The sequence below is a fragment of the Scyliorhinus canicula genome, chromosome 20 (genome assembly GCF_902713615.1).
Source record: "Scyliorhinus canicula chromosome 20, sScyCan1.1, whole genome shotgun sequence".
Classification (NCBI taxonomy): domain Eukaryota; kingdom Metazoa; phylum Chordata; class Chondrichthyes; order Carcharhiniformes; family Scyliorhinidae; genus Scyliorhinus; species Scyliorhinus canicula.
The window spans coordinates 22,676,695-22,696,797 of NC_052165.1; the positions used below are offsets into that span (position 1 = coordinate 22,676,695).

Below are 20,103 nucleotides of genomic sequence, written 5' to 3' on the forward strand. Positions count from 1 at the left end.
ATCGCAAATCTGACGAATCCTGCAATGTTTCTTGTTGGAATCGATTGTATGCAACATGGCACCTGTGCTAGCCCCTTAATAATCGCTGAATTGGACCGGGTGTGTGAATATCGGGTCAGGCCTGCTAATGATATGCCAAAGGTGTTCATTGTAACTGCGTTCTGGAATGCGTTGATGTCACTGTCGAGGTGATGGAGAATTACAATTTGGCGTGAAATCAGAACCCGTCGCGATTTTGGCGTTGAAACCGATTTTCTATCCAATTGCGTCAACACTTAGTCTCAGCCAAAAGTTTCTTAAAAATTTAGATTATCCAATCTTTTTTTTCCAATTAAGGGGAAATTTAGTGTCGCCAAATTCCCTTACACTGCACAGCTTTTTGGGTTGTGGGGGTGAGACCCACACAGACACGGGGAGAATATGCAAACTCCACACGGACAGTGACCCGGCTGGGATCGAATCGGGTCCTCAGCGCCGTGGGGCAGCCGTGATAACCGCTCCACCATTTGACCCAGAAAATAACGCCTTTGAAAGGAGTGAGGGGTTGGTGCTGGAACAAGGCAAAGTGCTCAAAGGAGAAGAGGAGTCAGGGGAGTAAGGGAGAGAGAAAGGCTTGTTTTGGTGGTAAGGAATGCATCACAATCATGGGAGTTTGGATGCAGCAAGTGGTGGATTGTACAGGTAGTATGAAACAAGGTCTGAATTATCAGATGGACTTAAAAAGAGGGGAAGGGCATAAGTGGCAATCGTAAGTAGCAATAGCGAATGGCAGCGTGGTGCATCTCATGCTGAATGTGAAAGTGAGAGTTAATTGTAGTTAATTGTAGAGAGGAGGAACGGAAGATGCACAAGCAGTCTGCCCGAGATGGCCTTCAACCTCATCACCTGCAATGCTGGATGCTCCCTTGCAGCTTTACCCGAAACACTACTTACGTAGTGTCTCCCACCCATCCTCCTCCTCTAACCAAAAAAAAAGTTCTGTCCGTTGGATTGCTAAACTAACAAGGTTTTAATTTTTATTTTTCAGTAGTTGGGAAGTTAGTTCAGTGGGAATGGAGGCTAGGGCAGTTGAATATTCCTCCTGCAGAATGTGGGAGGAAAGGGTCACCTCTAGTGTCCCTGCTGACTACATCTGTGGGAAGTGCACCCAACTCCAGCCCTTCGAGAGCCGCGCTAGAGACCTGGAGCTGGAGCTGGATGAACTTCAGATCATTCGGGAGGCGGAGGAGGTTATTGAGAGGAGTTATAGGGAGGTAGTCACACCTCAGGTAAAAGAAGAAGGTAGATGGGTTACCATCAAGGGAGGGAGAGGGAACCGGCAGGCAGTGCAGGGATCCCCTGTGGTCGTTCCCCTCTATAACAAGTATACCGTTTTGGATACTGTTGCGGGGGACGACTTACCAGGGGTAAGCAATAGGGCACAGGTCTCTGGCACAGAGTCTGTCCCTGTTGCTCAGAAGGGAAGGGAGAAGAGGAACAGAGCACTTGTCATTGGGGACTCCATAGTTAGAGGAACAGACAGGAGGTTCTGTGGGAACGAAAGAGACTTACGGTTGGTGTGTTGCCTCCCAGGTGCCAGGGTTCATGATGTCTCTGATCGTGTTTTTGGGATCCTTAAGGGGGAGGGGGAGCAGCCCCAAGTCGTGGTCCACATAGGTACCAACGACATAGGTAGGAAGAGAGATGGGGATTTGAGAGAGAAATTCAGGGAGCTAGGGTGGAAGCTGAGAGCTAGAACAAACAGAGTTGTTATCTCTGGGTTGTTACCCGTGCCACGTGCTAGCCAAGTGAGAAATAAGGAGAGAGAGGAGTTGAACACGTGGCTACAGGGATGGTGCAGGAGGGAGGGTTTTGGTTTCCTGGATAATTGGGGCTCATTCTGGGGTAGGTGGGACCTCTACAAACAGGATGGTCTTCACCTGAACCAGAGGGGTACCAATATCCTGGGGGGGAGATTTGCTAGTGCTCTTCGGGGGGGTTTAAACTAATTCAGCAGGGGGATGGGAACCTAAATTGTAGTCCCAGTGTACAGGATGTTGAGAGTAGTGAGGTCAGGGATAGGGTTAAAAGTTCAAAAGAGGGCACCGGCAAGCAAGACGCTGGTTTGAAGTGTGTCTACTTCAACGCCAGGAGCATCCGGAATAAGGTGGGTGAGCTTGCATCATGGGTTGGTACCTGGGATCTCAATGTTGTGGTGATTTCGGAGACATGGGTAGAGCAGGGACAGGAATGGTTGTTGCAGGTTCCAGGATTTTAGATGTTTCTGTAAGAACAGAGAAGATGGTAAAAGAGGGGGGGGGGGGGGGGGTGGCATTGTTAATCAAGGAAAGTATTACGGCGGTAGAAAGGACATTTGAGGACTCGTCTACTGAGGTAGTATGGGCCGAGGTTAGGAACAGGAGAGGAGAGGTCACCCTGTTGGGAGTTGTCTATAGACCTCCGAATAGTTCCAGAGATGTAGAGGAAAGGATTGCAAAGATGATTCTCGACAGGAGCGAGAGTAACAGGGTAGTTGTTATGGGGGACTTTAACTTTCCAAATATTGACTGGAAATACTATAGTTCGAGTACTATAGATGGGTCAGTTTTTGTACAGTGTGTGCAGGAGGGTTTTCTGACACAGTATGTAGACAGGCCAACAAGTGGCGAGGCCACATTGGATTTGGTACTGGGTAATGAACCCGGCCAGGTGTTAGATTTAGATGTAGGTGAGCACTTTGGTGATAGTGATCACAACTCGGTTATGTTTACTTTAGCAATGGGCAGGCATAGGTATATACCGCAAGGCAAGAATTATAGCTGGGGGAAAGGCAATTATGATGCTATTCGGCAAGATTTAGGATGTATAGGATGGGGAAGGAAACTGCAGGGGATGGGTACAATCGAAATGTGGAGCTTTTTCAAGGAACAGCTACTGCGTGTCCTTGATAAGTATGTACCTGTCAGGCAGGGAGGAAGTTGTCGAGCAAGGGAACCGTGGTTTACTAAGGAAGTTGAAGCACTTGTCAAGAGGAAGAAGAAGGCTTATGTTAGGATGAGACATGAAGGCTCAGTTAGGGCACTTGAGAGTTACAAGTTAGCCAGGAAGGACCTAAAGGGAGAGTTAAGAAGAGCGAGGAGAGGACACGAAAAGTCGTTGGTGGATAGGATCAAGGAAAACCCTAAGGCTTTCTATAGGTATATCAGGAACAAAAGAATGACTAGAGTAAGATTAGTGCCAATCAAGGACAGTAGTGGAAAGTTGTGTGTGGAATCAGAGGAGATAGGGGAAACGTTAAATGGATATTTTTCGTCAGTGTTTACACTGGAGAAAGACAATGTTGTCGAGGAGAACACTCAGGTTCAGTCGACCAGGCTAGATGGAATTGAGGTTCAAAAGGAGGAGGTGCTAGCAATTTTGGAAAATGTCAAAATAGATAAGTCCCCTGGGCCAGATGGGATTTATCATGGGATTCTCTGGGAAGCCAGGGAGGAGATTGCAGAGCCTTTGTCCTTGATCTTTATGTCGTCTTTGTCGACAGGAATAGTGCCGGAAGACTGGAGGATAGCAAATGTTGTCCCCTTGTTCAAGAAGGGGAGTAGAGACAACCCTGGTAATTATAGACCTGTGAGCCTTACTTCGGTTGTGGGTAAAATGTTGGAAAAGGTTATAAGAGATAGGGTTGATAATCATCTTGAAAAGAACAAGTTGATTAGCGATAGTCAACACGGTTTTGTGAAGGGTAGGTCATGCCTCACAAACCTTATTGAGTTTTTTGAGAAGGTGACCAAACAGGTGGATCAGGGTAAAGCGGTTGATGTGGTGTATATGGATTTCAGTAAGGCGTTTGATAAGGTTCCCCACGGTAGGCTATTGCAGAAAATAAGGCAGTATGGGATTGAAGGTGATTTAGCGGTTTGGATCAGTAATTGGCTAGCTGAAAGAAGACAGAGGGTGGTGGTTGATGGCAAATGTTCAGAATGGAGTTCAGTTCACAACCGCCTCACGGCGCTGAGGTCCCAGGTTCGATCCCGGCTCTGGGTCACTGCCCGTGTGGAGTTTGCACATTCTCCCCGTGTCTGCGTGGGTTTCGCCCCCACAACCCAAAAATGTGCAGAGTAGGTGGATTGGCCACGCTAAATTGCCCCATAATAGAAAAAATAATTGGGTAATCTAAATTTAAAAAAAAAAAGAATGGAGTTCAGTTACTTGTGGGGCCACTGCTGTTTGTCATTTTTATAAATGACCTGGAAGAGGGTGTAGAAGGATGGGTTAGTAAATTTGCAGATGACACGAAGGTCGGTGGAGTTGTGGATAGTGCTGAAGGATGTTATAGGATACAGAGGGACAGATAAGCTGCAGAGCTGGGCTGAGAGGTGGCAGATGGAGTTTAATGCGGAAAAGTGTGAGGTGGTTCACTTTGGAAGGAGTAACAGGAATGCAGAGTACTGGGCTAATGGCAAGATTCTTGGTAGTGTAGATGAACAGAGAGATCTCGGCATCCAGGTACATAAATCCCTGAAAGTTGCCACCCAGGTTAATAGGGCTGTTAAGAAGGCATATGGTGTGCTAGCCTTTATCAGCAGGGGGATTGAGTTTCGGAGCTACAAGGTCATGCTGCAGCTGTACATAACTGTGGTGCGGCCGCACCTGGAGTACTGCGTGCAGTTCTGGTCACCACATTATAGGAAGGATGTGGAAGCTTTGGAAAGGGTTCAGAGGAGATTTACTAGGATGTTGCCTGGTATGGAGGGAAGGTCTTACGAGGAAAGGCTCAGGGACTTGAGGTTGTTTTCATTAGAGAGGAGAAGGCTGAGAGGTGACTTAATAGAGACATATAAGATAGTCAGAGGGTTAGATAGGGTGGACAGTGAGAGTCTTTTTCCTCGGATGGTGATGACCAACACGAGGGGACATAGCTTTAAATTGAGGGGTGATAGATATAGGACAGATGTCAGAGGTAGTTTCTTTACTCAGAGAGTAGTAGGGGTGTGGAACGCCCTGCCTGCAACAGTAGTAGACTCGCCAACTTTAAGGGCATTTAAGTGGTCACTGGATAGACACATGGATGAAAATGGAATAGTGTAGGTCAGATAGGCTTCAGATGGTTTCACAGGTTGGCGCAACATCGAGGGCCGAAGGACCCGTACTGCGCTGTAATGTTCTATGTTCTATGTTCTATTATGTCGATGGCAGCCTCCTCCATTGGCATAGGGATGTGCACTGAGGAAGGACCTGCTCCTGTTCTCGTAATCTCCCTCCTGCTGTGCCTCTGTCGGTCCTGCGAGAAGGATGGGTGCCTGGTTGAAGGGTTTTGCGACAGTTTACCATATTGTGCATATGATGGCAGGAGAACCTAAGAGTCTGGCAAAGCAGCAGATGTGGCCGTGAGGGTGGTACGAGGTACTGAGTTATGACCAGAAGGCAACACAATGTGTCCTGTTGTGGTAGGAGGATAGGGAAGGAAAGTGGGGAAGAAAAATAACTCTAGGCCTAAGATTAAAGTAGGCTGATGCTAGTCTACGGAGAGAATAACAGATGTGAAAGAGAATCTTACCTATCTTTGTGGGGTAATCACATTTTCTTCCTGAATTGCTGTGAGGTACAATGCAACTGATATTTTCAACAAACTCACTCTTGTGGTTGGTTGACTGTCTTACTCAGAGAAGAATCTGACTTTCCAATTGGCTGCTTGGTACGAGTAACTCTATTTAAAACAAAATTCATTCAAGGGGTGTGGATGTTGCTGGTTGAGCCAGAATGTATTGCCCATCCTTAATTACCCTTAAACCGAGTTCCTTGTAAGGCCATTTCAGAGGGTATTTTTGAGAGTCAATCACATTGCCGTGGATCTGGAGTCACATGTCGAACAGATAACGACAGCAGATTTTTTTTCTTAAAGGACAAAAGGAGCTGGTTTGGCACAGTGGGCTAAACAGCTGACTTGTAATGCCAAACAAGGCCAGCAGTGCAGGTTCAATTCCCGTACCGGCCTCCCGGAACAGGTGCCGGAATGTGGCTACTCGGGGCTTTTCACAGTAACTTCGTTGAAGCCTACTTGTGACAATAAGCAATTATTATTATTATAAGTGAACCTGATAGACTTTTACAATCGACAATAGGTTCATGGGGTGGGATTCTCCGACCCCCCACCGGGTCGGAGAATTGCCAGGGGCAGGCGTCAATCCCGCCCCCGCCGTGTCCCGAATTCTCCGCCACCAGAGATTTGGTGGGGGCGGGAATGGGACCCCGCCGGTCGGCGGGCCCCCCCCGGCAATTCTCCGGCCCACGATGGGCCGAAGTCCCATCGCTGTCAACCCTCTCCCGCCGGCGTGGATCAAACCACCTACCTTACCGGCGGAAGTAGGCGGCATGGGCGTGCTCCGGTGTCCTGGGGGGGGGGGGGCGGATCTGGCCCCTGGGGGTGCCCCCACGGTGACCTGGCCCGCGATCAGGGCCCTGCGATCGGCCGGCGGGCCTGTGCCGTGGGGGCACTCTTTTCCTTCCGCCTTCGCCATGGTCTTCACTATGGCGGAGGCAGAAGTGACCCCCTCCCCTGTGCATGCGCGGGGATGACGTCAGCAGCCGCTAATGCTCTGGCGCATGCACGGACTTACGCCGGCTGGCGAAGTCCCTTCAGCCCCGACTGATGTGGCGCCAAAGGCTGTCCCCGCCAGCTGGCGGAGTGCCAACCACTCCTGCGCGGGTCTAGCCCCTCAAGGTGAGGGCCTGTCCCCTAAAGGTGCGGAGACTTCCGCACCTTTGGGGCGACCTGACGCCGGAGTGGTTCACGCCACTCCATCACACCGGGACCCCCCCCGCCCCGCCGGGTCGGGGAGAAACCCGGCCATGGTCATCATTGTAACTGAATTCAAATTTCCGTATCTGCCATGGTGGGATTTGAGCCCAGGAACCCAGAGCATTAACCCTGGGTCTCCGGATTACTAGTCCAGCAACAATACCATTGCACCACCACCTCCACAATTATAAAAATCGGGGTTGGGAACAAATGTATTTTATAGCCCTTTCAAAAAATGGATTTCTACCAGCCTGCATTGGAGAAGGCACCTCTCCTTTAACAGGCACCACATGTTGCCTTAAATCAGTCAGTCCACCGGATTTCCTGCTGAGCTATTCCGTGAGCTTTCCACCAAATTGATTTTCTGCGTGACTCAGTTTCAGTGAACTATATTGTCTTGCACTGCTCCCCTCATAATGTAGCTCTGATTTACTGGCGAGCCTGAGTTTCCACTGTTCTTCGAGGGATAAGATTACATTTCTGCATGTGTGCTTAAAGCTGAGGATAAAAATAAGGCACTTGGCACGATGTAGATCTGGCAGGTCCAACTGATATGTGAGAAATGTAGAATGGTGAACGAACATGAGCCATTGGTTGACTGGCAATGTCTTGTTGTCTTTGGCATTAGTTCCTCATTTAATCATTTTAGTATAGCTTTCAAAATCAAAAATTGCAGCTTTCCAGCTCCATTAATTCTTATTTTAACGATCATCTAAACTCCTTGAAGGCAAACACGGCATAATGGATTAGACTACAGTGATTCCACGTACAATACTTTTGCACATGGCAACTCTAGAGGCATCTGCACTGCTGGCCAAATGACAGTCATCCTAGGCCCAGTCAGGATCTTTCCTGTGTGCCAATGCCAAGGGACCTCAGGCTTCAATTACAACAGACGGCCTTGCTCCCAGGCAGATCACTGGGTAGACGGTGACAATGCCCACCAGCAAGAAGCATGGTTTGGTCTGCGGCAGATGATCCTCAAGACAATGCTAAAGTCAGAACATTCACCCCCACCCCGCCCTCCCCCTTTCCTGCACAACTGATGGCAGGTGTGCCTGAAAGTGGCAGGACCAATTGTGACTGAGGTAATGGTTGGATAGCTCATCGCCCAGCACAAGGTGATACAAAGACATCCAAAGCCCAAGCAAATCCCACAGAAGCCATTGCAGCCAGATTTGTGGACTTAATCCCAGCCATTGGAAATCACTTTGAAGAAACCAGTTAAGAGTTAGAGCTTGTGTATGTGCTCCTGCAAAGTGTTGTGCATTCGGTTTTGTCCCTCGTTGGAACAAGGTCACCGTACGAGCTTGATTACATGACATATTGATGACATCATTGGCAGTTTGGGTGGGGTCACGGTCAGTCTCGCCCAGCAACCTGTAAATACCTTTCCAACAAAGCTCTTGTTGGTGGTCTGCGAGCCTATCCTTTAAAAATACCAAGGGCTCTGCCCCTACAGCTCTCTGTGGAAGAAGCTGCAAAGACTTACAACCTTCTAAGAGAAGAAATTCCTCCTCATCTCAGTCTTAAATTGGCATCCCTTTATTCTGAGACTCTGGACCTAGACTCTCCCATGAGGGGAAACATCCTCTCAGCATTTACCCTGTCAAACCCCTGAAGAATCCTGTATGTTTCAATGAGATCATCTTTCATTCTTCTAAATTCCAACGAATCCCAACCTGTTTAATCTTTGCTCAAAAGACAATCCCTCCGTATTGGGCATCATAGAATCATAGAATCCCAACAGTGCAGACGGAGGACATTTGGCCCATCGGGTTTGTGCCGACCCTCTGAAAGAGCACCCCATCTAGGTCCAATTGGCCACACTATCCCCATAATCCCACCTCGGAGCAATTTAGCATGGCCAACCACTTAATCTGCACATCTTTGGACTGTGGGAGGAAACTGGAGCACCTGGAGGAAACCCAAGCTGACACAGGGAGAAAGTGCAAACTCCAAGCCTCCCATGGGTTTCTTGGCAGATCTACCCAGACCTGGCAAGGGGGGGAGGAGGGGTGATGAGGATCGCGCGCACAATGGGTGTGACCCAGCCACGCGCCTCTAAGTAGGCCTTAAACCTACTTAAGCATATTCACCCGGGAACTAACGGCCTCCCGGCATCTCACAGCCTCCCCAGGGTGTGGACCAGGTGGAACGGCACACAGGCACCCAGGGGTCTCCCAACCCACTGGAGGCCCCTGGGTGGTTAGCCACAGTGCAGGGTGGCACCTAGGCCCTGCCCTGGAATGCAGGCACCTTGGCACTGTCAGGCTGGCACTTCGGCACTGCCAAGGTGCCCAAGTGATACTGCAAAGGTGGAAGAAGCACTGCCAGGGTTCCCGGGTGGCAATGCCAAGGGTCAGGGCCTGAGGGGGGCCATGCCCATGAAAAGAGGGTGAAGGTTGGAGTATGAAAGGTAGGGAGTGCAGGATAGCTATGAAGGAGCCTCTGGAAGGGTGAACGGTGCAGGTCCTGGGGAGGGGAGGGGCCGAAAGGAGACGTGTGAAGGCATGAAAAGGGACCCCTCAGCGACCCCATAGTTGGGTATTATCACTTGGTGGGGGAGGGAGCGGAATGACCACGTGTGTCAGGGTGATATTACCCATGTGTGGGGAGTGTGGGGGACCCACAAGCACACATAGAGATCAGGGCACTCTTTCAAAACAGCGTGATCTACTAGCCGCTTTATGCCTGACAGGCAGCGTGGCATGTGCAATGTGGCCGGTAGATGTCTCTTCCAAGATCTACCCGGCTCGCCACACCTCTCGAGGTCTAATGCGATCTCGCAAGACGTTGCGATGTGAATCCTGTCAATTGTGGGTGGATCACTTTTTGGCAAATTTGCATATTATAGCGAGACAGCTAATCTCACTTTAATCTGTCTCCCACGACCTACCCAAGGCGATCTAACACCCTCGCCTTAGACATTTTGAGATACCACCGTTCAGTGCTCGTCTCCACAAATGGGAACCAGACCGAATGGCACTTGTGGGGGTCTCCCAGGGGTTCAGAGCCCCCCAGGTGCTTTGTTTCTGGGTATGGTGGCACCCTGGCACTTCCATCAAGGTGCCAGGCTGGCATTGCCAAGGTGCCAAGCTGCCATTTTTCGCACGCTGCGGAACAGGCCCAGGGTTACTCAGAGCTCTGAGTGCCAGGAAACACTGAGCTAAACGTGCTCGCTAAGGCACTCTGGGCGCGATTCTCCAGAAACATTTCTGAGTGTTGTGGCGAGCTTCTCGGCGCTTGTCCCAGCGAGGCCCGCAACGCTATTCAATGTTAATTGCTCCACTTAACAAGGTCTCACGGACTTCTCACTGCCAATGAAGACCTCGCCAGCTGATTTGCTGGGACCGTGTTCGCCAGCCCCCACTAACAAGGTTGAGCAAGAAATAAGCTGCACTTGCATAGCCAGCCCCAGGCAGCTCGCAAAAATGGCGCCCAGGAGACCAGCCCCAAGATTCAGGGACGCTGACCTGGGGAGGCTCCTAGACGCGGTGGAAGCCAGGAGGGATGTCCTGTTCCCCCGAGGGTCCCTGAGGGTGAGCCATAGGGCAGCCAATGCTGCCTGGGATGAGGTGGCGGCAACTGTGAGCTCGGGTAGTATGACCAGGAGGCAAGCGCTTCAGTGCCCCCCAAGGGAACATCCACCCTCCCAATACTCCATGCCACCTCCAACCCTCCCTCCACCCCCCTCACCTTTGGTGCACGACGTCAGTACCATTAGTGAAGATGACCAAGGCGTTGCGCAGTCAGTGAAGGCCATGGCTGAGAGTCTTGACAGAATGTCCGACTTGCTGGTGGATGTAAGCCAGAACCAGTCTGACCTTGGTGAGGTTCTGCGGGCCATGTCCCGCTTTCAAATAGGCATGATCATAGCGCTGCGGAGCTTGTACCAGTCACAGATGGGCATTGCCAAGGCATTGCAGAGCCTGGCCCAGTCACTGAGGAGCATCGCTGAGGATGTCGACACGAGGATGCAGCCAATGGGGAACTGCCAGGGCTGGCAGAGCCAGATGATTCAGGGGCAGCCAGGGCTCGAATCAGCTGCCCCTCCATCCAAAGGTGGACCTCAGGGCCCTGTGGCACTGATCAGGAGGAGTGGGGCTCAGTGTCAACCTGGACCCGTCCCATGGTGTGGCGACGGTGGACACCAGCTTCCCTGAGTTCCACTCAAATTCAGCACATGGGACAGGACGGCACAGCTGTGCATGTGCCGCTGACAAGTGTGTCAGGACCCTCCGACTTCAGGGCCCCCAGTGGATGCCTGCCAGGGGCATTGAAGGCCAAGGGATGAGGAAAGAAGCTGGCTGCCTCTGTTTCTGATGTGCATCTTGGGGACACACCTAGATGTAGTGGTAGAGCTAGGAGGGCCAAGCACATCGAGGATCACTGACGGCACCGGGATTGGGGGATGGCACCATTGGGAGTTTGGAGACTTGTATTACACATTAAACATTCATTATGCCCAACCATTATCACTTCCTTGGTCACTTCCTTCCATAATGTGGGCTGACTTCTCTGTCACATCTCTCCAGACATCTCCCCATCCCCGTGGCACTCACCCACCCTCGGCTGTGCATATCTCCCTGGAGCTGTGTCCTATCTCTTGGGTGTTTAGATGCTGGCTACTGCATGTGTGGTGTTGCCCTCTGCAGTGTTCAGGCAGAGTGTCCAGGCATCAAGGTGTCATTGGAATGCCAAGCAACAAATCTCACATGCTACATAGCCTGCCTACTCTCGGGAATCCACTTGGGATGTGTGAAGTGCTCACTTAACCATGATTGCCAATTCCCTATTCACGATAGCCTTCAGCCTCACGGCCAGAGGCCTTGACAATCGGTGAGGGTTATGGGTGGTCAGTGGGCAGGGGCTAGGGTTGACCCCAGAATGGGTACACATGATCCAGAGGTTGGCATGGTGGTGCTGTGCCCCCGGTCCCCCCTTCCAGCACCTCCCCCCATCCTCCTATGGCGGCCCACCCGTGTGGAGCATCTCCCACTTCTAGCCGAAGGTCCCCCATTTCCCACCGAGCACCCCCCCCCCCCCCTCCCCCCCCGGGGCTCTTTGTCTGTGAGCAAAGATGGCTCCCCACAGAAGCCTTTGCGTTCAGGTTTTTCAAAAGGAGTACTAATCCGGCCCAGCGTGAGCACTTGTTGGGGAGGCTGCCAAATGATAGGAGGCCGTTGGATATGGGGTCGCGCCGGTTAAGTGTATGGAAATAAGGCTTTAGTGGTGATAATTGGTTTCTCGCCACACTACGGTGAGATCCTGATTTCACCTATGGGAGCGAGCTGGTTGAATTGTAAGCTGTTAGGCACCTGGCGCGGATCCCGTTTTTATCCTCTCCCTCTATTCACTGGCCTTGTTTTGCTTGAGCAAGAGTGGAAGAAGGCCAGAGAACCGTGCCGTCTTTTCTCATTCAGGTAGTTCATGCCCTTGGTGTGTGCTTGACTGGGTTGACTGGAACTCCCAGAAAAACCCGCCACAAATGACATTTAGAAACTTTTCTATTAGATCGCGCCCATAATCTTTCCTTGCTTATAGAACATAGAACATGCAGTGCAGAAGGAGGCCATTCGGCCCATCGAGTCTGCACAGACCCACTTAAGCCCTCACTTCCACCCTATTCCCGTAACTCAATAACCCTTCCTAACCTTTTTGGTCACTAAGGGGTAATTTAGCATGGCCAATCCACCTAACCTGCACGTCTTGGGACTGTGGGAGGAGACCGGAGCACCCGGAGGAAACCCACGCAGTCACGGCGAGAACGTGTTGACTCCGCACAGTCAGTGACCCAGCGGGGAATCAAACCTGGGACCCTGACGCTGTGAAGCCACAGTGCTATCCACTTGTGCTACCGTGCTGCCCCAGTGCTATCCACTTGAGCTACCATGTTGCCCCAGTCACCTTTCAAACAAGGTAACGTTGAGCTCAGCCTGTTCCTTTCTGAGTTTTGCAAGGGGTGTTGCAAAATCCCCCAGCTCTCAATTATTTGTTGCAAGGTATTTGTGACTTTACTTCCTATTCACAGTGGAGGGAGCACTGTTCCAGAAATTTCTGGGCAGAGCATGTGGCAATCTTCTTTTGATGCTGTTTTTTTACTGAAATCTTTGTTTAAATTTCAGCTCTCTCGATGGTTGCTGCTGTTATTCGGCATCCCTCCATTGCCAGCTTTGATGTAGTGATATTTTTACCTTCTTCATCTATTTTGGATAGCTGCAGCATTGATCAACAATTTTTTTCTCCAGTTTTTATTTTCTCTGGGGTTCTGCCAGCATGGTTCCGACCAACCTCCTCGTCACCAATTTGTTTGTGGGTTTTTTTAAAGGATAGGCCATGAAGGTTTAAACAAATAGGAGCTTTATTGCAAAGGTATCTTCTCACAGGCTGTTGGGGTTGACTGACTGTTCGCCCACCAAAACTACTGATGACATCGTCGATACGTCACGTGATCTTATTCCTTAAGTGACCTTGTTCCAACCAGGAATTAACATGAATACACAACTATGCCTAATCCACTGTACTCCACTGAACCACTGAAACCATGGAGTGGATGTCATGATATGCAAACATGCAACCAATGGATAATCAGAATAGGACAAAACCAATGGGTAATCAGGACACTCAGAGGTGGCATCACCACAAGGGGGCATGACACAAACACTATAAAAGGGACAAGATGCACACACCCTGCCTCTTCCACAGACAGACACCTAGAGAGTAAGACAGGGTTGATCAGCAGCAGCATCACACCCTAGCATGTGGCTCAGAGCAAGCTGGTATAGTTAGACTGAGTTACTAGAGCTAGATTAGCAGAGTGTCAAACTCATTTAAGAACTGTGTTAATAGTTCAATAAACACATTGAACTCATTTCATAGTCTGGAGCCAACTACCAACGTGCCAAGTCTCCCTATGATCTTCACCTGTGAAAAACCTGCTGTTGTGTTCCGTGATCATGCCGTTGCTATGACATGCACATCTAGCTGTTTGATTAGAATGAACTTAAAATGGCCGAACGCACTGGGACCACATTTTGTATTGAACTGTATCACAGTGCTGATAGCACTGGTGTCTTCTTCCAGATTGGTACCAAAATCTTTTAGGTTGAGCATGCTCATCTGCTGTGCGGCCAACTCACTTGCACGACATACCTTGATATGGTTTTCTGATGGAAGCTCTTCTTTTCAGTACGCGTACAAACTATGTAGCATTCAACTGCTTCATTTTCTTTTGGAGAACAATGCCGATCAAAGTACTTTATCACCTCATCAATGCTCTTGCTTTCCTTTTTGCTGTCGAATGCGAAGATATTGTATAGTGCCATTGCTGAGGACCTGCTGCTGTGAGCCTCTCGTGAGGTTGTGCCTGCACGCCAAGAGCTACAATATAGAATTCGCAATGCTGCTTAAAAACATGCCAATTTTCTTCTACAGTACCCAAAGCTTGAAGCTGGTGGGGTGCCTTTAAACCTTCCATCTCTAACTTCACCGTCGGTTACTGCGTTAAATTGCAGATAATAATATAATCTGTAATGTTTATTAGTGTCACAAGTGGGCTCACATTAACACTGCAATGAAGTTATTGTGAAAAGCCCCTAGTCGCCACACTACAGTGCCTGTTCGGGGACACTGAGAGAGAATTCAGAATGTCCAATTCACCTAACAAGCACGTCTTTCAGGATTTGTGGGAGGAAAGCCGAGCACCCGGAGGAAACCCATGCAGACAAGGGGAAAATGTGCAGACTCCGCACAGACAGTCGGAATCAAACCATGGACCCTGGTGCTGTGAAGCATCAGTGCTAACCACTGTGCTAGCCGTAGTTCACCAGGTTAGTGGAAAAATCTTTCCTTTTTGTTCTTTGGCCTGGTTTGCCTCATCTTTTCTATTGTTACCATTAAATGTTCTGCACTCCTGGTACCATGTTGTATTCCGTGATCTTGCCATTGCAATGACATCTAGTTGTTTAACTAGAACAATGATTTGGAAAAATGAAAATTAAAATCGCTTATTGTCACAAGTAGGCTTCAAATGAAGTTACTGTGAAAAGCCCCTAGATTTGTTGATGAAAGATTTGATGAAAGATTTATTGATGAACACGTGGAAAGACAACAAACAGATTACTATACAGACAAAATTACTAAATGAGTTCGGTGAACTCTCCTAGAGCTACCCTGTGTTCGATTTTCCTGTGGTCTGTCTCACTACCAATTGGCGAGTGTCTCACGTTACGGGACCAATGTCTGACACCACCAGCTGGTTGGAGGTTGCATTCCTAATAATGCACAAAACTATTCACAGGCATATCACCACACCTGCCATCATCGTCAACATCGTTACTATTCTGAGGTGTCTCCATTAAACAACTGTAGAAAATGTAAATCTTTCCGACACTGCCTTTCCAAATCCTTTATTATAGGATTAGCTCCCCTCTTCTTGGTTGCAAGCGCAGGAGGACACTGGTCAGATGCAACATGGAAACTTCGCCCCAGTACTGTAACATTAATATTCCCCAGTTATTTTCCCCTCTGGCTTCTCAGAACAACCGAATTAGTAGACTCTTAACTAATTTGGGCCTTTCAAATAGGCAGAACAATCTTTTCCAGCGACTAAAGAGAGGAAATGACATTCTCATTCTGTGGCTCGATTTAGATTGTCATAAAATGTAGCACATCGCTTTCATCCCCAGACAAAAATTAGTAAATCAATAATGCAGATTCAACCATATTTACCTCCTGACACGTACTTTTAATGCTTTGAATAAATCATATGGGTTATCACATGGCATCCTCTTCAGTGCCAGGCCAGTGGTCGGACAACAGAAAGATTCCGATGGGGCAGTGGTCTTAATGGGACGAAGCAGAACTCAAAACAAAGAATTACATTCACCCCCTGATACTTTTGTTGCAAATTTGTCATGAAGTGCAAGTGTATATTTCCTTTAGGTCAGGACCACATGCGTGGAAGATCCCAAGAGAAAAGAAAATATCCGATTGTGACCTGCAGTTGAAACACTCACTCGCCCTTCACTGCTGGTTTTCTCTGGTACCAAGTATGTTGAAGATTCAAGGCAGGCAAGTATAAATGGCTGAAGCGAATCTCCTGCAGATTTCAGCTATTAATCAAGAGTCAATGCATGCGTTGGACAGGTAATTTAATACCTCCATGGTGTCTGAACTGTCTCGGGGCAGCCTTTCGTATATAAACCCTCGAGATTCACAATCAGCTTGAGTTATCCAGACCCAAAGTGTGCCTGTTGCCTCTGGGGCTTTGTTATAAATGGGGCTTCAAAGGTGAAATATTTTGAGCACTGCCTGACCTCTATAATATTTGCTTATATTAACCTTTTTGGTAGACATCGTAAAATAATATATTTTTCCCCCCAACACTCAGGCCAAAACCAAATGCATTCAGCTGCATCTTTTTTTTTGCTTTCGTGCTTTCATGCAGTAATTCCTCCATGATTCCCAAGTTAAGGCAGGCCAGCCATTCATTTAGCCTGATATTAGTTCATTGTACAATTACCTTCTGATAATGGATTGATTTGAATACAACATCATGACAGCAGCATGTTGAAGACATATTTGATAACAGTGTAATATGTAGGTCAACTGCAAGGTACTGAATCTCAGAAATACATTCCAACAGAAGGAACATGTTTTAAAAATGTGCTGTGCAGCTTATGTTAAAAAAGTAAAACGAGAAGAAAAGATAGCAGTATATTCAATATAATCGTCAAATGAACTGCATGGCATCAATTTGCTTCAAACCAGAGCTTGGAGTGAAACTGCATTGCATACTAAATATTTAGCTAAATCTACTTCATGTGTTAGCATAACAGGTTCTTTCATATCAAATCCAGCTACAGTCCCTCCATGTATATAGTCAAATAAAATCAATTGTCAGGCAGCACAGTGGTGGAAACCAGAATCTGCATTTCCTTGCATTTAATCACTTCAGTTTTATCATTTAAATGGAATAGTTTGGATGTCATTTTGAAATAAATGCAATTATCTATTGACAACCTCAGATATGATCTGTGCACTGAAAAGTAAATGCAGAACTACAGGCTTTAAACATTCACAACAAAAGATGAATAGATCTGTCCAAATGTAACTGAGCATTTGCAGAAGTATTAGTTTTGTACAATTCCTTCAACAGTTCTAAAAATATGTTGATCTCTTGAAATAATTTATTCGACAATCTTGAAAATTGACCTAGAATTTTCTGGCTATAAATACTCTTCTGCTCCTTTATGTCTTTCTGTCCAAAAGGATTTCAAAAGGAAATTAATGTAAGTGCGATGACAATTGTCAAGTGTTTACCTTTTGATACCAACTGCCTCAATAACTCCATGGGTAATAAAATCAGAGATTTTCCTTTGCTATATGTGATTCCTGATACAGTTCTAGGAAAGAAAAAGAAGACTAAAAAGGAAGGAAATGTTTATCTTACCTGCCCAAGGAAAATTCCTGCTGAGACATTTTCCTCAGCTACTCCATTTCCGAATGCACTGTTGCTTTACACGAGCCACCAACGTGAGCAAATCATCAGGCCTCCGACAAAAAGGATAATTGGCTCTCGATGAAGTGCTGTAAACATTCATCATAATGGCACTCGTGTGCTGAAGCCAGCAGCTACCTCAGCTGACTCTTTTACTTAGGTATAGCTAATGCTTCCTGTGCACACTTGTGTTCTGCTGCTTCCTTCTTCCTTATCTCATGTATGAATGAGATACGGGACCAACAGTAACAGCAACCCCTATTCTCCACACACACACACAGACACACATACACAAATCGCAGCATAAGACAGCCAGAATGACACATGTGCTCAGCTGCACTAATTAAGTATCAGTTGTATATACCCGAAGATACTGCTCAATAAATAATTCAGCAGCTAAAAGGCAAAAAATTAAATAAGGGAAAGTGCAAATGAGATGCTAATCTCCAAAAGGTGTCAGTCAGCAGCAATCTAACAGATGTTTTAAGTTTAACAATCATTGCAGTGCACAATGCATTTATATCATAGTCAGTTTGAGTATTCTGTACCATTGCAACTGTATGCATTTGGTATGGCCCATGTTTTCTAACTCAACCATGAAGTTCAATGAAGGCCTTAATTCAAGGGTTGACTTTAATACAGGGTAACCTTTTAGCGTGGCGGAGTGGGTGGGGCGGTGGGTGGGCAGGGGTGGTGGTGTGAGGCAGGGGTGTGTGAGATGGGAAACAAGTGGGCAGAACGGTAGCATGGTGGTTAGCATAAATGCTTCACAGCTCCAGGGTCCCAGGTTCGGTTCCCGGCTGGGTCACTGTCTGTGCGGAGTCTGCACGTCCTCCCCGTGTGTGCGTGGGTTTCCTCCGGGTGCTCCGGTTTCCTCCCACAGTCCAAAGATGTGCTGGTTAGGTGGATTGGCCATGCTAAATTGCCCGTAGTGCCCTAAAAAGTAAGGTTTAGGGGGGGGGGGGGCGTTGTTGGGTTACGGGTATAGGGTGGATACGTGGGTTTGAGTAGGGTGATCATTGCTCAGCACAACATCGAGGGCCGAAGGGCCTGTTCTGTGCTGTACTGTTCTATTCTATAAACCTGCATGTATGAAAGATTGTCAGGCATGGTTCATTTTACCTGCCAGGCCTCATTTTACTATCCAAATTCAGTGTACCCACTGAGGTCAAGGGGGACTCACAGTAAAGTGGGCTGGCAGGAGTGGGAATTGGGGCAAGACACAGCCATTGTTGGGGACCCGAGATTACAAGGTCCAGTGGGAAGTGCTTGGGCCAAGGTGAAGGGGAGGTGGAGTACCAGAAAATGGCCGCCAACATAGGGGGCAGGGAATGCCCAATGATTCCTTCGAGAACCGAAAGAAGTACTGCCGCACCTCTTGCACGCATCTCCCCTCACTGCTTCCTCCTGGAGAATAACATCTTCTACTTACCTTGTCATCTTCTGGCTGCGTTCCTGCTTACTGCTGGCTTTTCCTGGCAGGTTTCTCATTCCCTTTGCCCACTCGGCGCAATCCATTAACCGTACCACCCTTCCAATTTTTCATTAAAATAACATTTTGGAGCCGACCACATCTTTGGGTTGCGACCATTAGAGATAATTTAGTCCCCAAGTGCTTGCAGCAGGAACCTCAATCAGCTACAAAGCTGGCAAAGGCAAAATGTGTCCGGACGGGAACAGCGCGGCCTCATGCCAGGTCAGGCAGCTCGACCCATTTTAACTTATCCCACGCACCAGACCAATCTAAAATCAAGCCCCAAATTTTGAGGCCTAAATCTCTGCCTGTCTGATGGCTCAATACCTATTGATTGCAACTAAAGAAGCATCGGCACAACATCGAGGGCCGAAGGGCCTGTTCTGTGCTGTACTGTTCTATGTTCTATGTTCTAAGCTCTGATAAGCTTTACTTCTCATCCACAAACATGTAGTCGGTGAAAATAGTAGTTCCTCTCAGGGAATGCTCAAACCAATTTTTCAAATGATTCGCAATGCAAAGATTACCTGAATTTAGCATCTAGCTTACTTGTGTTTTTTTTTTCTAAAGGGATGAATTAATTCTCAACATTTCTTCTGAGATTTCAGGCAGCTGAACTCTGGCAGCTTGCATTCCCTGAAGGAACTGGCTGGTGATGAAGCTGCCAGTAATTGCTAAACTCTCTCGTTCTCTCCAGGGGCAGGACATTTCTTGATTAAACAACAAAACAAAGATAAATAAAGAGGCAGAATAATGTAAGAGCCTATACGTTCAAAGAGACTCCTTTGGACAATTCATGGGTTTTGGAACTTCCATGTACTTTGGGGGCAATTAAATATTGTTACTTATTCATACTGACAAGCAGGATGATGCATTTTTCAACATGGGCTTTGCAGCCTTAAACTGAATTAATCATCTGTTTAAAACAAAGGGCATGATTGTCATTTGGTAAAGAGAGGAAACAAATAGTCATTTGAAATGATGTAGTACATCCAATTGTTAAAACTAACTGCAATATGCTAAAGAAGCGTTGGCTTATAAATTGGCCATGGTGCGTGCTTCCCACAATCCAATTTGACAGACAAAGCATTCAACTGAGATTCCATGCATGTTAGAAATGGAATTGCAAAGGTATTAGGTCTCTCTGTTAAAGGTACATAAAGCTTTCCAGAATATTTGCGAGTGACTCTGCAAGACAGAAGCAGCACAGGTTGAAAAGTGTACTGCACAGGAACTTAGCAGGGTTCAAAGGTATATAATTTAAATGTGAGCGGTATAGCAAACAAAGCCAATGGGCTGAGACCTCAGATAGGCACATGGCAGCATGGTACCATTGCAATGACGGAC

At 47.7% G+C, this 20,103-nt stretch overlaps 1 protein-coding gene across 6 annotated transcripts in view; it reads right to left on the reverse strand.

The window, feature by feature from the left end:
* The window catches only part of mgat4c (mgat4 family member C), a 432,470-nt gene extending 414,983 nt beyond the window's left edge, over positions 1-17,487 (reverse strand). For all 6 annotated transcript variants that reach the window (XM_038780727.1, XM_038780733.1, XM_038780721.1 and 3 more), the window contains exon 1: positions 17,235-17,487. The gene's annotated coding sequence lies outside the window, so the exon portion shown is untranslated. The remainder of the gene's footprint in view (positions 1-17,234) is intronic.
* Between the last annotated feature and the right edge of the window lie 2,616 nt (positions 17,488-20,103).